At 30.9% G+C, this 13,002-nt stretch overlaps 1 pseudogene; it reads right to left on the bottom strand.

Annotated features, from left to right (window-relative positions):
* Positions 1-11,805: 11,805 nt before the first annotated feature.
* On the bottom strand, positions 11,806-12,550 carry LOC149571818 (uncharacterized; annotated as a pseudogene).
* Between the last annotated feature and the right edge of the window lie 452 nt (positions 12,551-13,002).

The following is a 13,002-nucleotide window of genomic DNA, read 5'->3' as shown; positions in this document are numbered from 1 at the left end:
CAGTTAATTTGTAGGATTAAAGCAATCTTATAGTCTAAGGTTTAAGATGTTTTATTTTTAAAATAAATTTATGTACAATAATTTCTATTTTACCATTGGCTAGAACTGATTTTTCTGGGGGTTTAATTGATTTTTGAGTTCAAAAATTTGAAGAAAAATACAAGTCTCATAAATTCTAGAAACTTCCCCATTATTCTAGAAGTTTCAAGTCTAATGGAGAACTAAAGAATTGGCAACAGCTCTAGAAACTAGTTTTATGCCAAATTAAAGAGCTGGCAAGTCTTAAGAGCAGATGAAGGCTTGGCTCCTACTCTTTAGTTGTTTTTCATCTGGATTTAGACTCCATTACCTATGCATCCAAGAGGATTTTTCCATTCTACAGACTAAAAGCATGGCCTAAACTCTTGAGCGGTCCATCAAAAGGCAAATTGTCATCATGATTTCCATTGAAAACCAGATTTAGACATCCATAGACTCAAAATCTTTCATTGCATTAAAGGCTAGTGAAATAATGCTGCACCAATAGTTAGCATCCTTACAAAGCACAAAATTAAGCGAGACATCATCGATTCTGAGGGATTTATCCAATAGAACGAAAGACTTCGCTTGTGTCACAGCCACCTGGGGTTCCATTCAAGAAAGTAAAGTGTTTTGAGGGATCTACTTGGAATTAAATTTGGGACGTTGGATCGTGGGATCAAAATTTCTGCTAGGATTTATGCATTAGGATTTCAGATAGTTTTGCCAACTCATAAAGAAAACACCTTCACAAAATCCTTATATAAAATGCCTTAGTATCTTCCAAAGCTGCCAGCAATAACTGCTACCACTAAATGTGATTGCTCTATTCTGCCTCTTCAAACTACACTAACTTCAAAATTTGATGAAATTGCCATCTCTATTGAAAGAAACTATGCCAATTGTAGCTGCCAGTTCTAAATAGCAAGCTGCCTGATTAGTGTTGAATGCTCATGCATCACCATTAACTAAATCTAATTTTGCTAACATATTTTTGAATTAATTAGAATGTAATTAATAGTCTTTGAATGAAATCTATTTTTAAGTTTTAAGAACTTTTTAATATAGATTCACGGGTGAATTTTGTACTGTGTTGATTATAATAGCTCCAGGTTGTAAATATGAGAGAGTAGAGAAATTGCTTCTATGGTGGTGAAGGCTATTTGTTTCCCCCACTTTTTTTTGTGGGAGTTGGTTTTCCACGTTGGTAATGACTCCTGATTTTGTGAGTGGAAACAAAGCAAATGGTTTTGGCGATGTCTATACAACAGAATATATGCACTGGATTTGACATATTTTTGTTTTATTAATTAATTTAAAAGTCAGAGAGCAGTGGTTCTATGACTTTTAAATTAATTAATAAATTTAAAAAAATGTCAAATCTAGTGCATTCTTTCAGCTATTTAGCCATGGACAATGGTTTTGGGGTTTGCTAGTTCGGGGGGAATTTCATTTTGTAGAAATCACTAGAAATTTCTAGATTATAGTATTAAATATAACTTCTCAATATTATATATATCTTATTTATCAATAATAAATAATATGTTATTTTTTAAAATGTAATTATACTATGGACAAGAGATATATTATAGAACTACTCAGTTCTATTCACTATTCTAATATTAAATATAATTATCTTAAGTTAATCTAATTAAAATTTAATTAATACTGTACAATAATTCATACATTAAATTTAACTTATTTTTTACTTAATAACTAAATTTGTAACTAATTATATTTAAAAAAAAATTCTATCTAATAGTTTTGATTATATTTTAGATTATGAATTTTTTTTTTCCATAATATTAGATTGATTAATATATAATAGATGTTATTTAAACTATGTTTAATATATCAATATTGCAAGCACCAACCCATCACTCACCAACTTCTACCAGATATCTCCTACTTATGTGTATTTAATATTATACAATAAATCATAGAGCAACTTAATAATATCTTAAAATATTTATTATCAATTTAATATTATTTAGTAATTATAGAAATAATACTTATCTCTCACACTAGATTCTGATAGCAAATTCCCATGGTTAAGTATTCTAAAGATAAGAAGGAATTAGAAATTAATAGAATAGTATGAGGAGGAATCTTCTCAAAAGGAGTTTGAATTTTAGACAAAGCCTTTTGTATAGGCAAAACACTAAATAGTTGGACTGGGGATAGTTCAGCAAATAAAATGAAGCTAAAATCAGTTATTGTGGTTAATCAAAAAGAGATCCCGGACTCTGCTAAGGATATACAATTCAGTAAGGAGAAAAAATCAACAGGTAGGAGAAAGTCTCTGAAAAATAAAAAGGGCTGAAAGCATTGATGGTAACAGAGAGGAACAATGCACTAAGGATCAACAGACATATAAGGAATAGGGAAAGGAATCACTCAGTTGCACCAGAATCAATCTCAAGAAAATAGAGATCTCCCCCATTGACAAAGACACAGAGGTTGCTCTAAATATTATATGTGAAAAAGACAAAGAGATTTCAAATATTTAGCAAATAGAAAATAGGAAGGATGATAAAGAGGACAAAATCGAGGAAATGGAGAACTTTATGTTATTCTATGCACCTAAGGTAACTAATGAGGAAATTAAAATGAAGGAGGGCATGGATTAGAAAGCACAGGGCCAGCCTCAAGAGCTAGATTCCGTTATAGAAACTCTAGTTGCAAAAAATAAATTTTGGCAAACCCCAGCTGCCACAATTAGTTCACCATTCACACCAATCAACAAGCACTAGAGCAAGGAAATAAAGAGAGCGAAAAAGATGCCAGTCAAAGAGTTTCAGGAATTCTTGAATAAAGATTGCTCTTGGGATCCAACCTAGGAAGATGAAGGCATATTAAAATTAGAAGAAAGTAGCGTAAATCATTTAACAAATGATCTAATCCAAGTATTTAGTTATGAAAACATAGATAAGAGCACTGACATATAGAAGGAAGAATTGATTCAAAGAATCCTCAAGGTAGGGGGGAACAATTACACTTGTAAAGATCTAAGGAGAGACTTATTAAAGATTGAATATGAGGACAATGATCTCAAAAATTTCTAGATGACAGAGACAAGTTCAAACATTGATGGCAACAAGATGGAAGTAGACTCAGACACAGAAAAATACCCACGTTGCAGGTTTTTGAGCAAATAGAGCTATTTCAACAATTAAGGACTTTTCAGTTGCCTTTAATCACTTCCATATTTGTTTAGGTCTCAAATTCAATTTACATTGGTTTGCATAATGGCCATAGTGAAAGCATTTAAAGCACCTAACAACCTTTCTTTTTCTTTGACTAGTGCTATTTTCACAAAATATAGCCTTGTGCCCAAAAATATTGCAATTAAAACAATAAACATTGAAAAAGAACTTTGTTTTCTGATTAGTAGATTCTTCAGATGAACTCTGCAAGACATTCAATTTTTTATCCTTTTCCTCAAGCAAGAGTTTTTGATTTTCTATAATCAAATTTGCTTCCTTTAACTCTTCTTGAAGTTTTTGATTTTCAGTTTCATGATTGGCAATTAACCCTTTTAATCTTTTAAGTTCTTGCAAAGATTTCAAAAGTTCTTCTTCAAGATCTACTTCTACATCTGAATCAGATGAGGATTCAGATTCACTGGGTTCAGGTTGAGGGGTATGAACTATTTCAGCCATGAATAGTCTTTCCCCTTCTTCATCAACATCACTAGATTCTTCATTTGAATCCTCTTTTGAAAAAAGACTTTTCTTTTTATAGTCTTTGAATCTTTTGTTTTGATTACAAGGCTTCTTTTTGAAAATTTCTCAGTTTTCTCATCACAATCTTCAAGTTCAACATTTGGACATTTTGTAGCGAAGTGTCCTAACTGTCCATAGCTGAAGCATTTAGGTTTGCCTTTATATTTCTTTCTCATTTTTCTAACTAGTAATGCTTCTAAAGCATCTGTTAGATCTGAATTACTTTCGTTGTGTTTTTCAATTTTAAATGCTGATTCTTTTGATGAGGAACTAGCTTGATTGTTAATTCTCATTTCGTATGCAGTTAATGTTCCTTGAAGTTGATGCAGGGTCAATTTTGAGAAGCTTTTCTTTTCTTCTAATGTAGATATTTTAGTTTCAAATTTAGGTAATACTAACCTAATAACTTTTGAAACTACATCAGGTTCTTCTATTTCTTCATCTAGACCCTTTCTAGCATTCACTACTTCATCAACTCTTAAGAAGTATGCAACAATGGTTTCATCTTCATTCATTTTCAGATTGTCGAACTGTGATTTAAGAGTTATTAGTTTAGACTCTTTAACTTTTTCATCTTCTTGATATATTGTTTCAAGTTTGATCCATATATCATTAGCTGACTTGCAATAAAAAACTTTAGCAAAAACATCTCTGGAGAGACCACAAAGAAGGGAATATCTTGCCTTCTTATCCAACTCAAATTTTAGTTTTTCATCTACATCAGTAGGGATTATTGTCGGGATAGTGTATTTTGTTTTTAAAACATCCCACATTCTTACATCTAAAGAATGTATAAAGGCTTCCATCATTACTTTCCAGAAAACATAATCATTTCCATCAAACAACAGAGATTTATTAAGAGAAGCTCCTTCAAATTGTGCCATGACTTCCAATTAATATCCGTGGAACGATTCCTAAAAGGAATCCTACACTCTGATACCACTTGTTGGAAGTATCAGGGTTTTGAGAGGGGGGTGAATCAGAACACTATTAAATTATCCCAAAATCTGATTTCATTAAATTCAATTAACAATTTACAACAATAGAGTAATTAAATCACACTGAAATGTAAACATTAATTATAAACAGAATAATGCCAACTCACAAAATGAAGAGACACCAATTTTGTGCCGAGTGGAAAACCCTCAAAAATCCTCACGGTTTCATCATAGGGAGAAAAACCACTCCATGAACCTGTATCCTTTATTGAGTTCCAATTCTTTTACAATCAGCAACTTCTACTGCTCAGAGTGTTTAACCCTTTATCAATGCTGTGATTACAACCTCATATACATATACAAATGTGTATATGACATCTATACATGTACAAAAGCTTATAATAAAACTTTCAACCTTTTTTCAGATCTTCTCAAATGTATATATGTCTTTTTATGCTTTATACACACATATCCATCTGAGGATTACAAATGATCTCTATAAATAGAGATAAAATTTGAATTTGATAAGTTACATGAACCTAACTGAACCAGTTAGGGTTGTTCAAAAACTTCTTTTTAAAATGTTTTTTAAGAAACTAACTTCAAAACAATTTAGTTTCGAATTTGTCTAGTTTCACAAACTAACAACCATTATAAGTTTCCAAACTGTGCATGAGTTATTTCCAGATTTGAAGACCCTCAAGAATTTTTAAAAATTCTTTGTAGAATGCCATTTTAGGATCCAAAATGACTCCATTATAGCTTGAAACTATCAGTCATATCCTTTTCAAAACTGAACAAGTAATATTTTGGTTTTGAATCCTTCAAGTGACTTCAAAACAAAAAAAACTTTGAAGAATACCATTTTTAAGATCAAAGAAAAACCCATTGTAGAAAAAATGAAAATATTTTTGCCTTTTGACAATTAGAGTTTATCATTTTGAGAAGAAACAAATTTCTTTGAAATCCCTGTTCACAAATTACCGTCTTTAAGAGAGATGCCTGACTGTGCTCTTATTTCGAAGTCATTTGCCAAACTTAAGACTGAAGAAATTTCTTTATAACCCAGTCTCAAAAAATTTCATGCATTTCATATTAAAATTTTTAAAACCCTTGACTGAACTAAAATTCATATCTTTGCCCCTTTTTAAGAACGACTGTATTCAAGAAATCTCAAACCTTTCTCAAAACTCAAACAAGAATAAATGACATTTGATTCCCTTTATTTCTTTTTAACAAGAATGAATGAACTGCAACTATATTGCAACATACCTTTGCAACAACATACGTGAAGTTTCTCATTTTTATTATCTTGATTATTTTGAAACCCTCATGCATTCGAAGATACTTGTTTTTACCTTAAGAATGCCTCTTTTGAAGACGAACCCGTTATTCATCTCATTTTGTGCATGCATAGGAGAAGAAGAAATAGTAAGACTATATCAGCAAATACTTCACAATACAAAATTTGTGCTTTTTCAACCTGGAAACCTTGAAGTTTCAAAACAAAAAAATCTATCACAGTCAAGAAGAATGTATCCAGTTCATAGCAACAAACCTTTCTTTTACACAGTGACAATCATTTCATATTCGTTGTCAAAGAATCACCCAGATGTCAAGAAAATATTTGCATTCGAAGACATGGATATACCCAGTTTTCATTTTCAACCTTTTATACAGCAGAGATATTATAAGTTTGCAGAAAAAAACTTCACAATGGAATCTATAGAGAAGAATGTCTTTCACAAAAAAACACCCACAACCAAAAATGTTTTTGATGAATGTTTCAAGTCCGCTTAACACCTGGTGGAAACATGAATGATATTATAAATGCCTTGTACTAACTCATGTCAGTAATATATGACCTCCTGCTGCCAAAACAATGTTTATTTGTGCAATGTTTCAAATATTTGATTTAAGTATATTCCATGTGATATGTTACAACTTACCACCTTTTCAAACATAAATAATTTTGCCACCTTTTAAATGTATTTGTGCATTTTTCCAACTTTCAAATGTCGTTGTGGTCAACACCACTTTGGTTTTAAATACTTTATGGTGTACGAGTCATCTTTTCTTGGCATGCCATATTCAAAGACCATTTCTTATATTTCCATGTCAATAATTGTTAACCAATGCCTCCTGGGGCATGTGAGTCAACAAGGCTATGTGCATATTGCTTGTCTGCACATTGGCTGACTTGAGATTTCACGGATCCTAGACCTCGGAGGAAGTTGGGCTCTCTAGAAAAAATGAATATAAGTTTGGTAATACCTATTACTGAAAAAAAATACTGCTTGTAAGCCCAATGAATAAAAGTCTTAAACATTTATGCTCCCCCTCTATCACTAAATTTCGTCAAATTTCATCAAATTTTATGTCTCTTTACATAGTACGGTGCATGTGTGCAAAAATCAAGATAAAAATTGGTAGGGTTAAGGCCTCGTTTGGTTGCTGGAATATGAGTGGAATAGGAAAACAAAATTAGAATATGTTTTATATTCGCTGTTTGCTAAGCTCAATTGGAATTGGGAATAGGAAGACATATTCCAATTTTGCCCCTAAAATGAGCATATGTCTATGCCAAAAAATATCTGTTATTGGAATAGGCCATTTCCATTCCCATTCCGATTTTCCATTAAATTTAAATTTATTTATTTATTTTCAATTTTTTAAAATTAAAAAAAAAAAAAAAAAATTCTTGAATTTTTAATTTTTTTTTTAAAACTTTTACTTTTTGAATTTTTTTTGTTAATTTTTTTTTTTTGAATTTTTTTTTATAACATTTTTAGAAATTATATCTATTTGTTTTAAAAAATGAAAATGAATTAACCAAAAAAATAATAAATTAAATTTTTTTTTTTTCAGAAAAATGTTTTTAAAAATACAAAATTTAACCTTATTCCTATTCCATTTTTGTACAACTAAACAATGGATTAACGTATTCCCAGTCGAATTCCAAGTGCACCAAACATGATTGGAATTGCCCATTTCTATTCCCATTCCATTTTTCTATTCTAATTTTCTATTCCTATGCCAACAACCAAACGGGGCCTAAGCGATCAGCGGGTGTGAGGTGAGCGGGCCAGCGACTTCATTAAGTAGAGGTATGAGGTGTTTGGATAGTTGAAGTGTAGTTGAAAAAAAGGAAAATTTAATACATTTCTACATTAAAACTTTGAATTCAAAGCCTTAAAATCATTGACATGAAGGAGGAAGGGAGGAGGTTGTTGGCCTATATCATTCCATATGGCAACTTTTCCATGGATTGAGTTAAAATCATGGTGATGTCACTTCACATTGGTAGTGGGTACCGTACAACTTATATGCACCCAAACTAGTATTAAATATTGTTAAGTCTTTTATACAAAAGTGAAATACACTCAAAAGAGGTGCATATAAGTTGCACACTAGCCAGTGCCCTTTACATTACCTCTCTATCCTCATTTACACCTCTTGATGAACTAAGGAAGCTTCTATAGTCTTTGAAATTATTAACATAAATAGACACTTGAAATAATTATTAATTTTTTTAACAAAAAGATTATGGTAGATCATATGATAAATAAAAAATAAATTTAATTAAAATAATAAATGCATTCATTATATTAAACTGAGTTTTGAAGGTACATGCTAGAATCATTTAAGTATATCTTTCTTTTTTATCTCTCAAATGAAAAACTATAGTTAGATTATTATTTCATTGTATTGTATAAACTTTTATAGAACATTTGCAAAATATTATATATATATATATATATATATATATATATATATATATATATATATATATATAAAATTGAGAGATATTTAAATTTATATCTAATAAAATGTAAGCTTTTTACTTAATTCTTAATGTAGAATTTTGAGTGTAGATATAATTTTTGTATATTTGAATTTATTGATTTAGTTAGTAGATGTAAAATTTAAATAATTTTTTTGGTATACAATTTTAATTTTAATTTTTAATAAAAATAATTATATTTACCATTACAAAATCAAGAAGAACATTAAATAGTACAACTTACAAATATATTTAAATTAATCATATAGCTAAAATTACGAATATAACTAATTATTTAATTTATTAATTCAAATAAAAATATTTATTCAAAGTTTCTATTTATTTTCTATTTATATATTTTTCACTCTTTTTCCTTTTAAAAAAATTGTGATAATTATTTTGTTATATTTTGTTCATCCTCACCCAATATTTTACAAGGACCACTTTAACAACCCTAATAATCTATCTGTTGCCAACAAGTTAATGGTATGTACGTGTCAATAGAAAACTTAATTATTAAGATATCAAATAAATTATAATTAAAAGTTACATCAAGTCAAATGGAGAAAAAATATTAATTGTGCATATAAGAGTTAGTTCCCATAAACTTGGATGTCTAAAAAAGATGGATATATTATGAAGCTCTCTCCTTTTGCACACTCCGCCTCTTTAACTCAAGTTGATTTTTTACTTCCCACTTGTAGACAAATCTTCTAAATTTTTGTGGCTCATTAACATTTTAAAACATGAAAGGTTTCATAATGGATAATTTTTGTGGCTCATTTACATTGTAAAATGCACTATAAACAATTTATATTACTAAGAACTTTCCTTGAATACTAATGGAACTAGACACTATATTAAGGTTATCTTCATTTGTAAATATGCAAGTGAAATGTTTAAGACTTCAATTTGATGCATAATATAAACTAAGGGAACATTTTAAAATGAAAGGTTTGACGGATCAACAAATTGAGCTAGTTGGGGTCTTGAATTTGGCACTAAATAGTTTCAGTGGCTCCCTTCCTCTTGCCTTTGGAATGTTTCCAAACATTGAAGAGATCTCATTGGACGACAATGATTTGTGTGGCACAAACATTTCGATCAAAGGTGGTTTCATCAAACCAAAAGGGACGTTAAAATCACATAATATAAATTGCTATTATCTTTTTATTCAATTACACCGACAGTGTCACACACACAAAATGCACTAGGACCATGCAGTAAGTAGTAATTTCTAAATATTTTAATACTTGTTTGCTAACCTAACTTTGGGCATGATGCATTTATATATTTGCAATGAGTTTAATATTTTTCTCATTAATTATCTTTTTATCTTTGTTTCTCTTTCCTATTCAATCAGTATCCTTTAACAAATAATAATAATTTTTTTTTAAAAGGTAGGAACTCTAGCTCTTTCAGAGCTCTTGTTTATACTTAGATTCTTGTCTCTCCTTACTTGCTAATCGACTATATCTCCTTGATTTGTGTGATGACCAGTTTAGCACTGTTAACCAACATGAACTGTTAGGTCAAATGGGCATGCTACACTTCCTTATTGTGATAAGACTATTATGGACAGTTGGACAACTCATTAGAACCCTAAAATTGGCACTGACATTGATATGTGCATTTATTGATTTATCCTTTGGCAATGCCTTGTGCTTCAGGAAGGCTAATAATAGAGAAACATAAGTAGAAGAATCTATCTCGTCTTCTAGTGAATGAAAAAATTATAGAGCCTACCTTGAATGCTTTGGCTTTAAAACTTTAATCGTATTGATAATGGAAGTAGAATTAGCCTCAGTAGACACTTCTTGCACCAGTTCTGCCATAAATTTAATTATATTTTCTTGCCTTCTAAAGAGATATGGCCATAGTTGAACAATCAATATTCTATTTGTTTTGTATTATTCAATGTTATATGCACATAGTCTATGCATTTTTCCATTTCTACATTTGTAGGTAGGCTCTAATACCATGTTAATTTCCCAAGATCGCTGTAAATATAAATTTTTTGCAAGTTGTCACGTGTGGTATGCGTTTTTAAAATACAATAACCTCTTATATTTATATTGAGCATAAGCCATGAATAGACATGTCTATTAGTTAATCAGATAATTAATATAATAACAATAACCTTATAACTCAAATATAATGAACACATATAAATTAATTATATGTCATATATAATTTTATATAGGTTTGTCCCATTGAAGCTATCAAACATCAACAATTTTATATTTTTAATCTTAAATCATCCATTTAAAAATGTCACTTATTATAGTATTTAATTATAATATAAACATTGCAATCATATTTTACATAGATAGATCAGAGATATCTAATTAATAGTTGTCAAATTAATAATATCATCTTGTTAATATCACATTGACACAAATACAAAAATGACTTCTAAGTGGCATTAAAATTATTAAAATATTATTAGATTGTAAATTTAGGAATGGACTCTACTTTTGCAATAAATTTTTATATAGAACACAATAATTACGTTAAAAAAATTATTAGCCTTTTTCTCTTTTGTCATGAGTGTAATAATGCAGGTGAGAGTCGTGCACTTTCAATCTCTTACAAATAATTAGAGCCAAACAATTTCCTCCATAGCAATTAAAGCATGATAGCCTCAAATAATAATAAATAATATTTCTAAATGAAAACTTATTATACAAATGACAACAGTGGAAACTTATTATGCAAAGGATAATTTGTATTTAATTATTTCAACCGTGGAAACTTATTATGCAAAGGATAATTAATTTGTATTTAATTATTTCAACCGTGGAAACTTATTTTGCAAAGGAAAATTTATATTTAATCTTTTCAATCGTACACAACAATACATCAAAAGTATACAAAACTATCAACTTAACCCTTGCATCCTTAAATCAAAAGTATAAAAAACTATCAACTTAACCCTTGCACACTTAAAAGATACAAGTCCTAATTGAAGGTACATCTATTGAACAGGAAGATCACATAAGTCCAATTTTACTCACCACTAGGAAGATCATATAATATCCAATTTTACACATCACTGGGAAGATCATATTATACGGATTATTCAGAATGAAAGCATGAGTTTTAAAAAAAAACTTCTACTAATATATTCTTCTATTAAATAGCATTCTCAATTATAACCACAAATAATATACATCAATTTGAACGAGACCAAACAAAGCACAAATCGATTAAATAGGGAATCTGAATATAACAATCCAAACTTCTGAGGAACAAGAAGTTGATAAAAAGAATCCGATCTTTACCGAACGACTTAAACATCACACACTAATGCTTCATTCCTAGAGTAAAAGTGTTAAATAGTCAAAGTTTGATTTACTTTTCCAAGCTTAATTTCTTAGTTAGTGTGTGATGTTTAAGACTGGCCGATTTTTACACACCACTACGTAGATGAGATATAAATTATTATTAACTGCACTAGGGTTGCAGTTTGATTGAATTCAGTGATGATGGCGGCCATGGCGGTGATGAGCATGGTGAGGTTTATACTTGTTGGCCTCGTGGTGTTCATACGCAGCGTACCCCGCCGCCCCAACTGCGACCGCCCCAGCTATTTCCGCCTCCTTTTTATGCCTCGCTGCGTGTTGCGGATCCACTTTCGCCTCATGCATTCTGCCATTCATTCATACAATCATCCATTTCATTATGCTACAATAATTATATGGTGTGATATAACAAAATTACTAGTATAGACTTACCAAGGCAAAAGTCCCCGCTGCCAGAGCTCCCATTTCAGCCATATGCTCACGATGCTTGTGCTTCTTTGCCTCTTCCTCTGCATAGAAATTAGAGGAGTAAGGCGCTAAAGAATAAGCCCCCGGTGCTGCAAAATAAGCCCCTGCTGGCGGTGGCAGCTGTGCATATGGGTATAACCCGCCTTCTTGGTGCCCATGGTGGTGATGACCGTGACGGTGACCGTGATGGTGGCTCATCTTTCTTCTGATAAAAAAAAGCCTCTGCAAAGTGCAAGAGAAGCTCAAAATCTTCCTAGTGAATAGAATTGGATGAAGGGGTTTTCTTCAATGAATGGAATTGAGCCTAGAGGAATTTTGTGATGAGATGTGTTGAGGGTCGAAGTGGGTATTTAAAGAGAGAAATAGAGACCGCGTTTACTTAGTAACGAAGAATGAAAACGGTACCGCGTCCCTGGCGTGATTTACCGACCCCTCTTTGAATATAAAAATGGAGGCTACAATTTCCCCGCAGGTGGGCAATCTGGACAGGTTGTACTTATCACACATTTTACAATAATTGCACGCCATTTGTTGGCCCACAAAGCGCACGTCAATTGCGAGTGGGGTTGAATTTGGTGACTTGACTTTGGCCTTGATTTTCTCTCGCTTGGATCGGACGGAATTGCTAGATTCTATTACCTCTATCTGGTTTGGCCGGTGGAACATTTACCAGTAAAGGCAATCTTTCGTTTGAAAAATTGTCATCTTTGTCTAGAATAATGTTTTCGATCAGGATTTGTGCTCTTTCATTGAATGAGTCGAGA

Source organism: Cupressus sempervirens, chromosome 2, assembly GCF_028749045.1.
Source record: "Cupressus sempervirens isolate cs-2001-9-10 chromosome 2, ASM2874904v1, whole genome shotgun sequence".
Lineage (NCBI taxonomy): Eukaryota > Viridiplantae > Streptophyta > Pinopsida > Cupressales > Cupressaceae > Cupressus > Cupressus sempervirens.
Note: the sequence above shows the minus strand (reverse complement) of the source record. Positions and strands in the feature narration are given on the sequence as shown.